Raw genomic sequence first — 12,770 nt, forward strand, 5'->3', positions numbered from 1 at the left:
GAGAAACAACAGTACACTGACAAATCCTCCCATTATTGAGGCCCGTAAAACTCTAGACTCTGGTGACAGAGAAGGAAAATTATACCTGTAAGTGGACAGCTACCATGCCAAGATTTCTGTGCTTGACTGGACAGAGGAAGGAAATACCAGAGGGCCTTGTGTGTAAGCTTTGGTTGAGCAGTGAACTGTATATATTTTTTTTTTATTAGATTGCATGCTTTCTGAGGACAAGAGGTAAAGGGGGATGACTGGAGAATATGGGGGTGGGTGAAGTGGAGGTGGGCATAAGCCCTCCTACAGATAATTTGTGTCACTTGCCTCTGGGTTGCAACTCACATGATCCAGTTCTTTCATTAGCAAAAGAATCAAATTACTTCATCATAAAATTAGGTGATTCTGATCTCTAAGGTTGCTTCAGCATCACCCCTTCTCCCATCTCTAACCCCAGCAAAAGCAGCTTCAAATATAAGATAATGTACAGCTGCTACTGTTATAGGACAGGGAGAGGGGCAGCCCAAACCAGGGAACCTCCCCCTTTCCTGGGGACCACCCTGTTACACTACTAGCAGATTATCTGATTCATTATTTTTATAATAATCCAGGTTTGTGGTCTAAGCTGACAACAGCAGACCATATCCTTAAAAAGAATTGTTCCTCTTATATCCTTACTTGCAAAAAAAATTCAAAAGACCAGGAATCTTTTTAATATATTTATCAAACAGTTGTCTCCTTTAAAAAAAAAAAAATCTGTCCTGTGAAAAAAGAACTTGGTAAGAGGCATATTTTGCATTTTAGGATTTTGGGAAAAAATTACTGATTATGGTTTATTTAAAACTAGAACTTGCTTTGTTGGTGCTGAACTTCTGATGTCTATGATACCGGAATTGTCAGGCCTAGTCTCCCAGCCAGGAACGGATTCCAGGCTGCAGGGCAGCGCTGAGCCCCAGCCGCTAGACCCCCCCACGGGTTGGTGTCTCACGAAGCCGCAGCAGGAACTTCGCAGACGCTCAGGCAAGCAAGCGAGCAAAGGCAGGTTTGTTTAGAAGAAGAAGAAAGTTTATTGAGGAGAAAAAGAGCAGAAATAAAGTGGGACTCCCAGGCCAGGGAACCAGGCCTGGGAGGGGCAAGGAAGCCAAAGTGGAGTCGTATCTCAGGGAATATATACTTTCTTTCCCTGATTATTCTAAAGCTCTACCAGTCTCTTTGTGATTGGTCAGTTCTTGGCTGTCTCACTTAATTTGCTAGTGAGTGGGAGATCTTCACATTCCTTATCTAACAGGTTTGTCTTTCCCCATTTGTTACACCTTTATCACCTGAAGAAAACCAGGACCATCCTGGAATGTTTGTTTTTCCCATTTTGTTATCAATGGTCCTGGGATGTTTGTTTTTCCCAGCGGAATTGGTTACATTCCCTTGGTTGTCCTTATCTCTGAAGCCTCCCTTAATTCTTCAGAGGTCCCCTCCTGCACTGTCCCTAAAACTGCCTAATAACCCTAGCTTGCCCTGTGTCTCATCTATATAAAATATTTTCATGCATTCTTGTTAGATATCCTACAGGATACTACTATAGAAGACAAAACTTTTTTCAATTTCAGAGACAAATATCTCTCTTTTGCTTCTTTAAGTCTTGATTTTTTTCTCTTCAGTTTTTTTTCTCTTTAGGATTGATAGACGGCACACTTTAACATCTTAAACCACTTGCTTCAGATTTTCTCTGTAACTGTTAATATGGAGTATTTTCTTTTTAAAAGATTTATTTATTTATTTATTTATTTATTTATTTATTTATACATACAAGAACTGGAGTGTAGGCTTGAGATGCAGGGCGGGGTATATGTGTGCATATGAGAGAGAGGATTCACCAGAGACAGAGTGGGGAGCAGAACAGGCGGATCCACTGAAATACACTGCTGAGGGGAGCTGCAGGTGAGATAGGAAAGGTCTGCTGCACCATGTGGATTAGCCCCCTGGCTGGGATCAAACTGCTGCAGTAGCTATTGCTGCAGTAGCTGTGGATTGCTTCATGGTGCTGATGTGTAACCCACTGTGCTACCAGGGAGGCCCCTCTATGACTCCACTTTTGCCTCTCCAAAGTTTATTCTTCCCAGAGGAGCCCAAGTGCCTCTTTTAAAGCCAAGTGAGGAAAAGACTTTCTTTGTTGAGAAAGATGGACCATTTGTCTTTTAGAACTTCCCACAACCTGGATTTCATCCCCATGATCCTATTTGACTCAAAGGGTATGCATAACACCCATATCACCTGTAAAAAATGAAAATATTTAGTGATTAAAAAATAGTTACTATTTAAACTGACTAAAACCTTTCACTAACTCAAAGAAAAATATCAGGTATGTGGTAAAGAGAACATTTTTACAAATCAGATCTTAGAATAATTCTTCAGTAAATATGTTGACAGTTCTTTTTCCATTCCTATTTTTATATCTCAGCATTTCTATTCCTGAATTCATTAAAAAATAGTTCATTGAGATAAGGATTATGCATGTTATTTATTAAAAATTTAGACCTCATCTTAAAGAATGATAAAAATGGATTATTGGTTTGAAGCATTTTTATCCTGCTATATTTTAATACATATATTTATTTTGTTGCCTATGTCTGAGATATGAATCAATGATGACTGAGGCATGTTAGCTTTTAACCCTATTATTTACAATGGCAACCTTGAGTTTAAATGGGTTTATGGCAGTAGAATTCACCGAAATGGGTTCTATTTAGGTAAGCAATGGACAAAAATAGGAAAATCCCACAAGAGCCTCATTCATGTTTATGGATTCATATAAGCTATTCCTGGTATAAGACTCAGATGAAACCATTTGCAAGCTGAAAGCTTGTGCATTATGAAGTGTTTCTGGAAATAGGGCTCTTGGAAGTGGAAAGTTTCCTTACAAAATAAAAATGAGTCACTGTATCTATTTTTAAAGGGGATTAATCCTCAATGGCTACATATAGCTGAGTAGTTATATTTCCCAAAAAAAAAAAAAAAAAAGCCCACCCCACTAAATAAAAGCAGAATAAAAAAACATTCAAATGCATGTCATTCCTTCACTCATTCATTTGTTTTTTTACTCTATCAGAATTGGAATTTTAAAATATGCTTTGCATTGTGCAGGAGTTGGGTGATGTATGTAGGAAACTAAGCACAAATAGTCATTGGATATACTTCTGCTTTGATGAAAATTGTCAACTACTAAGAAAAATGAACCACAGAGTACATGGAGCTACAAAGCAGTATATATTAAGTGTTAAAATAAAGGGAAAGTGGGAACAAAAGATAATGTATAACAGCGTTTTCCAAACTGGCTGGTTGTCAAATCACCTGAGAACTTTTAAATATATATGCTTTACTTCTAGTTCAAGATGGTGCATCAAGTACATGTATTTCTCACATATACTCCTTCTTAAGACTCCACTAAATTATAAAAGAATAAAAAAAAGAAAATACCTTTGTAATAGCAAAGATACAGAGGGACAAAAGCAATTTCAACAATATCTGGAAGACAAAAAAAAAAAAAAAAGGAAGGAAGTGTATGGATGGACACTCAGTGGATAAAACTTTAGTCAGAAAAAAACATGAATGGATTGCAGGGGAGGTGAAAGCCACTGTCCTGAAGAATCTCACAAAAGCTCCTGATTCAGAGCCAGGCATACAATAGAGAACCCGAAGATTATCTGATGCAGGGCTGAAAACAGGCAGATTGATTGATGATCTGCATGTGAAATATTCAGCTTTCCAGCCCTGAATCCCAAACTGCTTGGACACAGTCTAGTATAGTACACAGCCTGCACTTGCTAAGTTGCCAGTTTCATACTTTTCAACTGCATAGAACTTCTAGCAAGGTAATTCTCCCCACACCATTGTATAGATCCACTCAAGTTTACTGTTAACAAACATAAGCAGGTAAGCAGGAGGTACAGGGAAAACAAGCAATGTGAAAGGAAAGACTAAGATGAATAATCAGTAAAATTGATCTCAGAAGAGAACAGAGATAAATAAAAGTCTAATTAACAGTCTTAAAAGTGATTTGAAAGGCATTTAAACAGGATCCCCCCCCATTTCTATACAAAATCAACTACCAGAGAAAAACAAATTTTCTTAAAATTAATTTCTTAAAATTCAAAATGTGATAGCCCTTTAAAAGAGTTCATTGGAAGATAAGGTTGAGGAAATAGCCCAGAAAATAGACAAAAAGTCGATACAAAAAATGTGAGCAGAAAGAAAGAAAATAGAAAAATGGGAGTTTCATAAGGACAGAAATATAGGGAGGAAATAATAATAAAAAATAAAAAAATGCAGAGATGAAAAGTGTATGAGTATTCAAACTTAAAGATCCACTGATACTGAGTAGGTTAAATGGTTTTTAAAAATCATTACCTGGGCCCATCATCATGAAATTTCAAAAATTATTAAATCTTAAATCTCAAATCCTATTAAAAAGAAGACTCTAAAATTTCAAGGGAGGAAAAATGTTATCTATTAAAGAAATGAGAAAATGATTAGCACTATATATAGAAGATAGTGGTGTGCTTCTTTCAAGGTCTTGAAGGAAAATAATTTTGGACCTAAAATTCTATAGCTAATCAAACTATTAATAATGAGGGCAAAATAAAGATTTTTAAAAGGAAGGCCTGGAAAGGCAGAGCCAGGGGTAGATTTGAGTTGCTGAAATTTGAGGGTAGGACAGAGTTCTCTGAAGAAGAGAGGAAAGGAGGGCCTTCAGGTGGAAAATGTGTCAGCAAAAGCAAGAAGGTAAGAACTGGAACCAACATAGGGAGACTGCTGAGACAGCCAGTATAGACTGGGTCTAAACTATACATTCTTACCTGAATTATCTGATCTTACCTTGAATAACAGGTAAGAACTTGGGATTTATTTTGTAGACAATAGATAGCATAAACAATTTTCAAGATAAAAGTGGTAGCACTAAAATCTTTGACCATATTTATGTTTTTAGTATTAGTTTTCAAGCCTTAGAATATATGAAAATACCATTCCAATTCAGTTTAGTTCTGGAGCATCTACAAGGTTCAATTAGCCTTGGTTTGTTAAGAGTTAAGAATAAAAAGTTCTGTTCCAGAAGATGGAACACCCATCTGTTGTTGCCAATATTTTTTCCTTCCTTGTTACTTAATGCTAAAGAAATGAAACCTCTTAGGGGTTTTGAGAATTAATTAGTATCTCCCAAGGGAGGTTCTTATGTCCATTGTTATTTATGTAGCTTATTAAAGAAAGATCTCTCTTTGCAAATGTAACCTTATTAATCTTATATACTCAGGGAGATGGAAGGAAGAGGTAGGAGGTGATTAGGGAAACCAAAGTTAATCAGGAAGAATATTTACAGATGTAAGGAAGAATTTGGGGACTGTGATTGTGCTGGAAATCTGCTATATTATAGACAACATTTCCTTTTTCTAAGTAGTAGGAAAGCCACATGGTTTTCTTCCAACAGACTTTTCCTGGAGCTGGGGGCACAAAAAATGTCTTTTGTGTTTTTAGACACAGACATAAGTAAATATAATAATACAATGCAGATGACTGTTTATGCATTTGTTTGTAGAGACCTGTTCAAGTTTCAAGAAATAAGATTTTCCAGCTCAGCAGAGGATCTGTAGCACCTCATTTTTTATGCTTGACAGTTCTGTTGATTTTGGTGTTTGTTGCCTCTGCCACCCACCTTCTCTCCTCCTAATGCCAGTCTCTGGGATTAGAGTCAGGGACATATCCCACACAACTTTCCCTTACTCCTTCCTCACCCCCCGCCTCCCATCCTTGCCTCTACATTCAACTTTCGTTTGGATAAGTTCTTTTTTTTTTTTTTAAAGATTTATTTATTTCTACAAGCACTGGGTACAGTCAGAAGCACGGGAGGGTGAAAGGATTCACCAGAGCTCCAGAGCAAGGAACAGAACAGGCAGACTGACGAAGTACACTGCTGACGGGAACAGTAGGCACGGCAGGAGAGGTCTGCGCACCATGTGGGACCCTCGCTCTTGGCCGGGGATCGAACCGGTGCTGCACAGGCTGCGGGCTTCACAGCCCAGCGCGCAACCGCTGCGCCACCAGGGGAAGCCCCTTTTCGTTTGTCACCTCCTCCAGGCAAAACATTTCAGGAAGGAGGCAAATGAGATGTTAGAAAAAAGCCTCTTCTTACTTTCCAGTCTGGGTCAGGTGTTGTTCCTCACCTTCCCAAAGCATCTTCTACATGTCTCTACTATAGCATTCTATTGCTCTCTTTAAAAAAAAAAAAAAATTATCTATTTATGCATACAAGAACTGGGTTGTAGGCCAGAGGTATGGGGGTGGGGTGGGGAGGGAGGATTCACCAGAGACAGAGTGGGGAGCTGAATAGGCAGATTTACTGAGCAGCAGGTGAGATAGGAGAGGTCTGCTGTGCCCTGTGGGTTAGCTCCCTGGCCAGGATCCAACTCATGCTGCAGTGGTAGCCAATAGCTTGATAGTGCTGAGACTCTAACCCCTGCGCCATCTATCTCTAACCCCTGTGCATTCTATCTCTTTATAAATGCATCCTCCACTAAACAGCATGGATCTTAAGAACAGGGGTTTCCTGCTTCCTAGTATCTTGCGCCGTGCCTGGAACATTCAAGACTTTGCTGACAGGATGACACAATATTTTTTTTTTTAAAGATTTATTTTTTTTTATACAAGAACCAGGGTACAGGCCAGCTGCGCAGGAGGGTGAGAGGATTCACCAGAGGATGTCACAGTATTTTATCCTTCAGCTGAAAACCTGCTTCTTCACTAAAAGAGAAGTAGTCTTGCCAATAATAGTGCAACATGACCAACATTCCAACATCCATATTCGAGAAGAGCCCTTTTCAGTGATGGCAGAGCTAACTGCTCACCAGTGTCTTTCCTCTCCTCCCTGTTCATCTAAGTCTTGTTGGTGTAGCTCAGCCCTCACTTACTGCCTCCTAAAGTAGAGACTTAACTCATAACAGTTCACTTGGGGATATTGTGAAAAAGAAAATTCCCAACTCTGCCTAACATTAGTAAAGGAAATATCTCTTAGGGACTGTTTTTATGCCTTCTAACCACCAACACTGTAGAAGCTATCCAGAAGAATACAGGGAAAATTAAAAATATGTATAGAGATGGCAAGGAACATACAGATAACTTCTCACTAGCACACACAGGAATTTGTTGCAACACTGGACTATGTAATCCTTGTTGATTCCTCAGCATTTTATCATAAAAATTGCAAGCATGTTGCAAATTTACAGTGAACCCTCATATGCCCAAAATCTAGGTGCTACCAACAGGATTTTATTATGCTTTCTTTATCACCTGTCTATCCTTCTACACATTTATTAATCCATCCTGGTTCCCGTGCACTTCAAAGTAAATTACAGACATCACGTCCCCCTAAATATTTGAACATGCAACTCATTAACTAGAGTTTAACATTTGCTTATATTTTTTCTTTGATATAAAATTTACATACAATAAAATGCACACAACTTCAGTAGACTTCCTGGGTTTTAATAAATGTGTACATCTATGTCACCCAGAGCTTTATCAAAATATAGATCATTATCATCATCCCAGAAAGTTCTTTAATGCCTTTTCCCAGCTAATTCTTACTTGCCTTCAGAGGCAACCATTGTTGTAAATTTTTACCCTGTATAGGTTGGTTGGAACCATTATAAAACTATAAATCATTATAATCAAATAATTACAGTATAAACTCTTGTGCAGTATTTTTGAGATTCACCCATGTACTGCATATATCAGTAATTCATTTCTTTATACTGCAGGGCAGTCTCCCCTCATATGAATGTATCACAATTTAAAAAAAATCCATTCTCCTATTGATGAACCCCTCAACTGTTTCTAGTTCTTGGTTATTATGAACAAAACTGCTCTAAACACTATTGCACCTCTCTTTTGTACATTGTGTACATTTGTCTTCATTTCTTTTTGATAAATACCTAGAAATAGAACTGTATGACATAGAGTAAGTACATGTTTAGTTTCATAAGAACCTGCCAGGCCTAAACGGTTTGTATCCTTTTACATTCCCATTAACAGTGCCTAAGATTTTCCAGTTGCTCCACAACCTTTTCAACATTTAGTGTTGCCAGTTTTTAAATTGTAGTCATCTTGAGCATATGCAGTGGTACTGCATTGTGATTTTTGCATTTTCTGATGATTAATGGTGGTGAGCACTTTTTCATATATTTCTAGAGATTTGTACATTTTCTTTTGTGAAATATTTGTTCAATTCTTTAGCTTGATGGAGTTCTGTATATATTCTAGATGCACATTTTTTATTAGATATATGTTGCAAATATTTTCTATCAGTTTGTGGCTTGCATGTTCATTTTCTTGTCATAATGAGCAGACAGGGTAAAGTTCAGCTTATCAGGGTTGGTTTCGTGTGGTTATTTTTTAATACTTATTTCTTTGTATGTCTAAGAAATCTTTGCCTTCCCCCTTAGTCATGAAGATATTCTCCTACATTTTGCTCTGCAATTTTTATGATTTTAAGTTATATAGTTAGATCTATCCTATGTCTCATATTTAATTTTATATATAGTCTGAGGTATATAAAGATAGAGGTTTATTTTGTTCAATGTATATTATTCCAGTAATGTTTTGTTGAAAAGACATTTTGTGTATCCATTCATTTGTACATTTGGGTTGTTTCTACAATTGACTATTGTGAATAGTGCTGCTATGAGCATTCACATACAAAGATTTGTTTGAGTATCAGTTTTCAATGTCCTGGGGTATATACCTAGAAGTGGGATTGCCTGGTGGAGTGACAATTCTGTTTAATTTTGTGAGGAACTGCCAGACTCTTTTCCACAGTGGTTGTACCATTCTACACTTCCAGCAGCAGTGTACAAAGGTTCTAATTTGCCCCATGTCTTCACCAACAGTGTCATTTCCTATCTCTTTGATAATAGTAACCCTAGAGGGTGTGAAATGATTTGTAAAGTGCATTTCCCTTATGACTCATGATGTTAAATATCTTTTTGTGTATTTATTGAGCATTTGTATATCTCTTCCGGGGGAAACGTCTGTTCAAATCCTTTGCCCATTTCTTATTTGAAATATTTATCTTATTATCAAGTTGCGAGAGTTCTTTATATATTCTGGATACAGATTCCTTATCAAGCTTATCATTCATCCATATTTTCTCCCATTCTGTCAGTTGTCTTCTCATTTTCTTGTCAGTATCATTAGCAACAAAAAAGTTTGTAATTTTGATGAAGTTCAATTTATCTATATTTTTTCTTTTATTGCTTGTAATTTTGTGTTTTTTTTTAAAAAGATTTTTTTATTTATACAAGAGCTGGGGTACAGGCCAGAGGCATGGGGGGTGAGAGGATTCACCAGAGACAGAGGGGGGAATAGAACAGGCAGACAGAACGAAAGCACTGCTGAAAGGAGCAGTGGACAAGACAGGAGACGTCTGCCGTGCCATGTGGGTATCTCCCTGGTCAGCCGGGAATTGAACCCACACCACAGAGGCTGCGTACAGCTTCACAGTGCTGTGCTCAACGCGCTGCACCACCGGGGAGGCCCAATTTTGGTGTTTTATCTAAGAAACCATTGCCTAACCCAAGGTCATGAATATTTGCTCCTGTGTTTTCTTTTTTTTTTTTAAAGATTTATTTTATTTTTAGGCATACAAAAGCTGGGGTATAGGCCAGAGTTGTGGGGGGGTGGTGGTGAGAGGATTCACCAGAGACAGAATGGGGAACAAAACAGGCAGACTGACTGAAATACACTGCTAAGGGGAGCAGCAGGCGAGTCAGGAGAGGTCTGCTGGGCCATGTGGGTTGCTCCCTGACCGGGGATTGAACTCATGCTTGCAGTGGCTGCGGTTAGCTTCATAGGTTGTGTCTTAATCCCTTGCGCCACCAGGGAGGCCCTGCTCCTGTGTTTTCTATAGTTTAAGATCTTCAATATAGCACACTGTCTGGAGTATTTTTCTTTTCAGGAACATAACATAGCTTAATCAAAGACATCATGCCACGGGTGGCATCTCAGCTTCAAGTGAGGGGGAGGGTGCGGACATTTTTGTCTAAGAGGGGTCTTCCAGAACCTTTCAAATGTTGTTATTCAGGGGACTGCCAATTCACCTATATATGGAGGGGTTGGCTTAGCTCACTTAGCAGTGAGCAGTGGTGTTTATTGGTTAAAATCTGAGGTTTTGAAATCATAATGACCTGAGGTTCAAATTCCCAATTTCCACTTATTAACTGAGTGACTAAACTCCTTCAAGTTTCAATTAACTAGTTAAGTAGTTAAATAGTCCTTGCCTCACAGGGTTGTTAAGAAGATTAAATGAAATAATGCATTAAGACATAGCACAATGTTCGGTTATTGTAATCACTCTGTGAAAGTTGGCTGCTGTTATTATTATTGGCTGCCAAGTAATTGGATGATAGTGCCATATAAGTAGAGGGATGCGAAAGCAAATACATATAAAATCACAGTTTCACCAGTGATGGTTTAGCAGTGAATTCAAACAGTATTTAACCATGTTGTAAAGCACACAATTTGGGGGAAATGTTGATTCTTTAAAAAGTCAATCTCTAGAGGGCCATAAAAGCTATTTTAATCACTACAACTAATTACAAGGAAGTATAAATCAATAAACTTTGCTAAATGGCCTAAAATATAATAAAGAAAACCATCATTAACAATCATCCAGGAAGCCACTGTCCTTAAGAGTGAGATGATGTAAAAGTTGGGTAAGAAGAATGAATTTTATTATTTGAAAACTCCAGGCGTTAACAATGCTTTCAGGAAATTCTTCCTTCAGTTGAGAGTTGTGGCTTTTCGGAATGATTATTTACTTTAGTTAGCCTAACTGTTATTTCTAAGTTATATTTATTTATATTAGGCCTGGTATGGAAAAAAGTAGCCATTTGCAGAAAGGTATTCTCAGTTCTTCTGGGTTTTTTTTTTGTTTGTTTGTTTGTTTGTTTGTTTGTTTTATCCTCTCTCAGCTCAAAACCAACCTTCTTTCCTTCTTCCCTGTCCTACAGCTGTCACATTGTTTCAGAGCCCAAATCCAGATGAGAGTCAGAGGCATTTAGAAAGTTTAGCTCTCTTCTTCAGTCTCTTCTATTACCTGAGCTGCTGGCTCAAGTCTGGGAGTCCCTGGGCTATGACCTGATCTGTCATGCTTACCCCCTGCCCTCCGACAAGAGGGTCAGTGCCCACATGGGTCACTGCATCATATTGCTCTCAGTCTGTTACATTCCTAAATCAAGAACCTGGCTTGCTTTTAATCACCCTATTTCTTCTCAATAGTGTGATTTCCCAAGATGAACCTTCCTTGGACGCCAATCAGGCAATAGGAGTCCATCATTATGATAGTGGTGATGACATTCTCCTGCTCCTGAGCTTACCAGTGCTGTGTCTGTTCACATGTGTGCTGTCCTGACTAAATACCTGGCCACAGCTTTGCTTGCATCAGACAAGGGTGTCCTTCTGGATAATGTACCTCTCAAGTCGGGCTCTTGAACTACCCTGGGGAGCAGATCAAGTTCCAGTCAGCTTTTCCCCCCTACCTTTATCTGCCTGTATTGCCATGGGGGATATCTGAGATATTAAGAGTGGCTCAGCTGTGATGCTAAAGCCAAGAGATTGAGCAGAAAAAACCTGTATGGCAGTAAGTTTAGAGGCTTGATTCTGTAACTAACTAGACTGCCCATCCATGACCTCCCTTAGTTAAATCTAAATGCTAAAGAGAACATAAAATGGCACGAACAGACACATAACTCTACATTGGAAAGCTAGCACACAAATAAGAATTTGTGTTCCTTTTGGTGGATCAGAGCTCCAAAATACAGAAAATGGTTTTGTAATCAGAGTTAACAGAAATTCTAAAGCAACAGGGTTAAATAAGATAGAACCTCATTTGGCCACGCTGATGGCGCAAGGGGTTAAGACATAACCTATGAAGCTAGCTGCAGCCACTGCAGCACGAGTTCGATCCCCGGCCAGGGAGCTACCCACATGGTGCAGCAGACCTCTCCTGACTAGCCCACTGCTCCCCTCAGCAGTGTATTTCAGTCAATCAGCCTGTTCTGTTCCCCTCTCTCTCTCTGGTGAATCCTCTCACCCCCCACACCTCTGGCCTGTATGCCAGTTCCTGTATGCATAAATAAAATATATAGAACCTCATTTTTCTCCAACATAAAAGAAATTTGAAACTGAGCAGTTCAGAGTTAGAATGGTTATAATGGTGAGTTGTTCTCTCCACTCTTAGACAAATGTTCTTAGTCGTTGTCAGGAATTCAGGCTTCTATTATCTGTCTGTGACAGTCTATTTTCAGAGACATCTCAAGGCCCAAGAGGGCTTTGGGGCTCCATCCACATTACAGACATCATAAAAGAGGGAAAGGGAAGGGAAAAGGGAATGATGGCTAAATCAAGTTCTTTTTGAAAGTTTCACATATTTACACCTACATCCCAGGTGCCAGAATAGAGTGATAAGGCCACATCTAACTGCAAGTAAACCTGGGAAATGTAGTCTTATATTTAGTTGTAATGTCACTTGACCATGGATACTGTTGGATAGCAATTAAGCCAAATGAAATGTCAACCTTCTTTGAGAGGGCAGTTAAAGAGATAACAGTGAAATGACATCTTGTGATTAGCGCAGATAAAATAAATGAGATTCATTTACTCATTCAACAAAAATGTTTTGTATGGTTATTACGTGCCAGAGACAGGGAGGTGGTGATGAACCGAAATGAACAGTTCCT

This window comes from Talpa europaea (assembly GCF_964194135.1).
Source record: "Talpa europaea genome assembly, chromosome: 13".
Taxonomy (NCBI): Eukaryota; Metazoa; Chordata; class Mammalia; order Eulipotyphla; family Talpidae; genus Talpa; species Talpa europaea.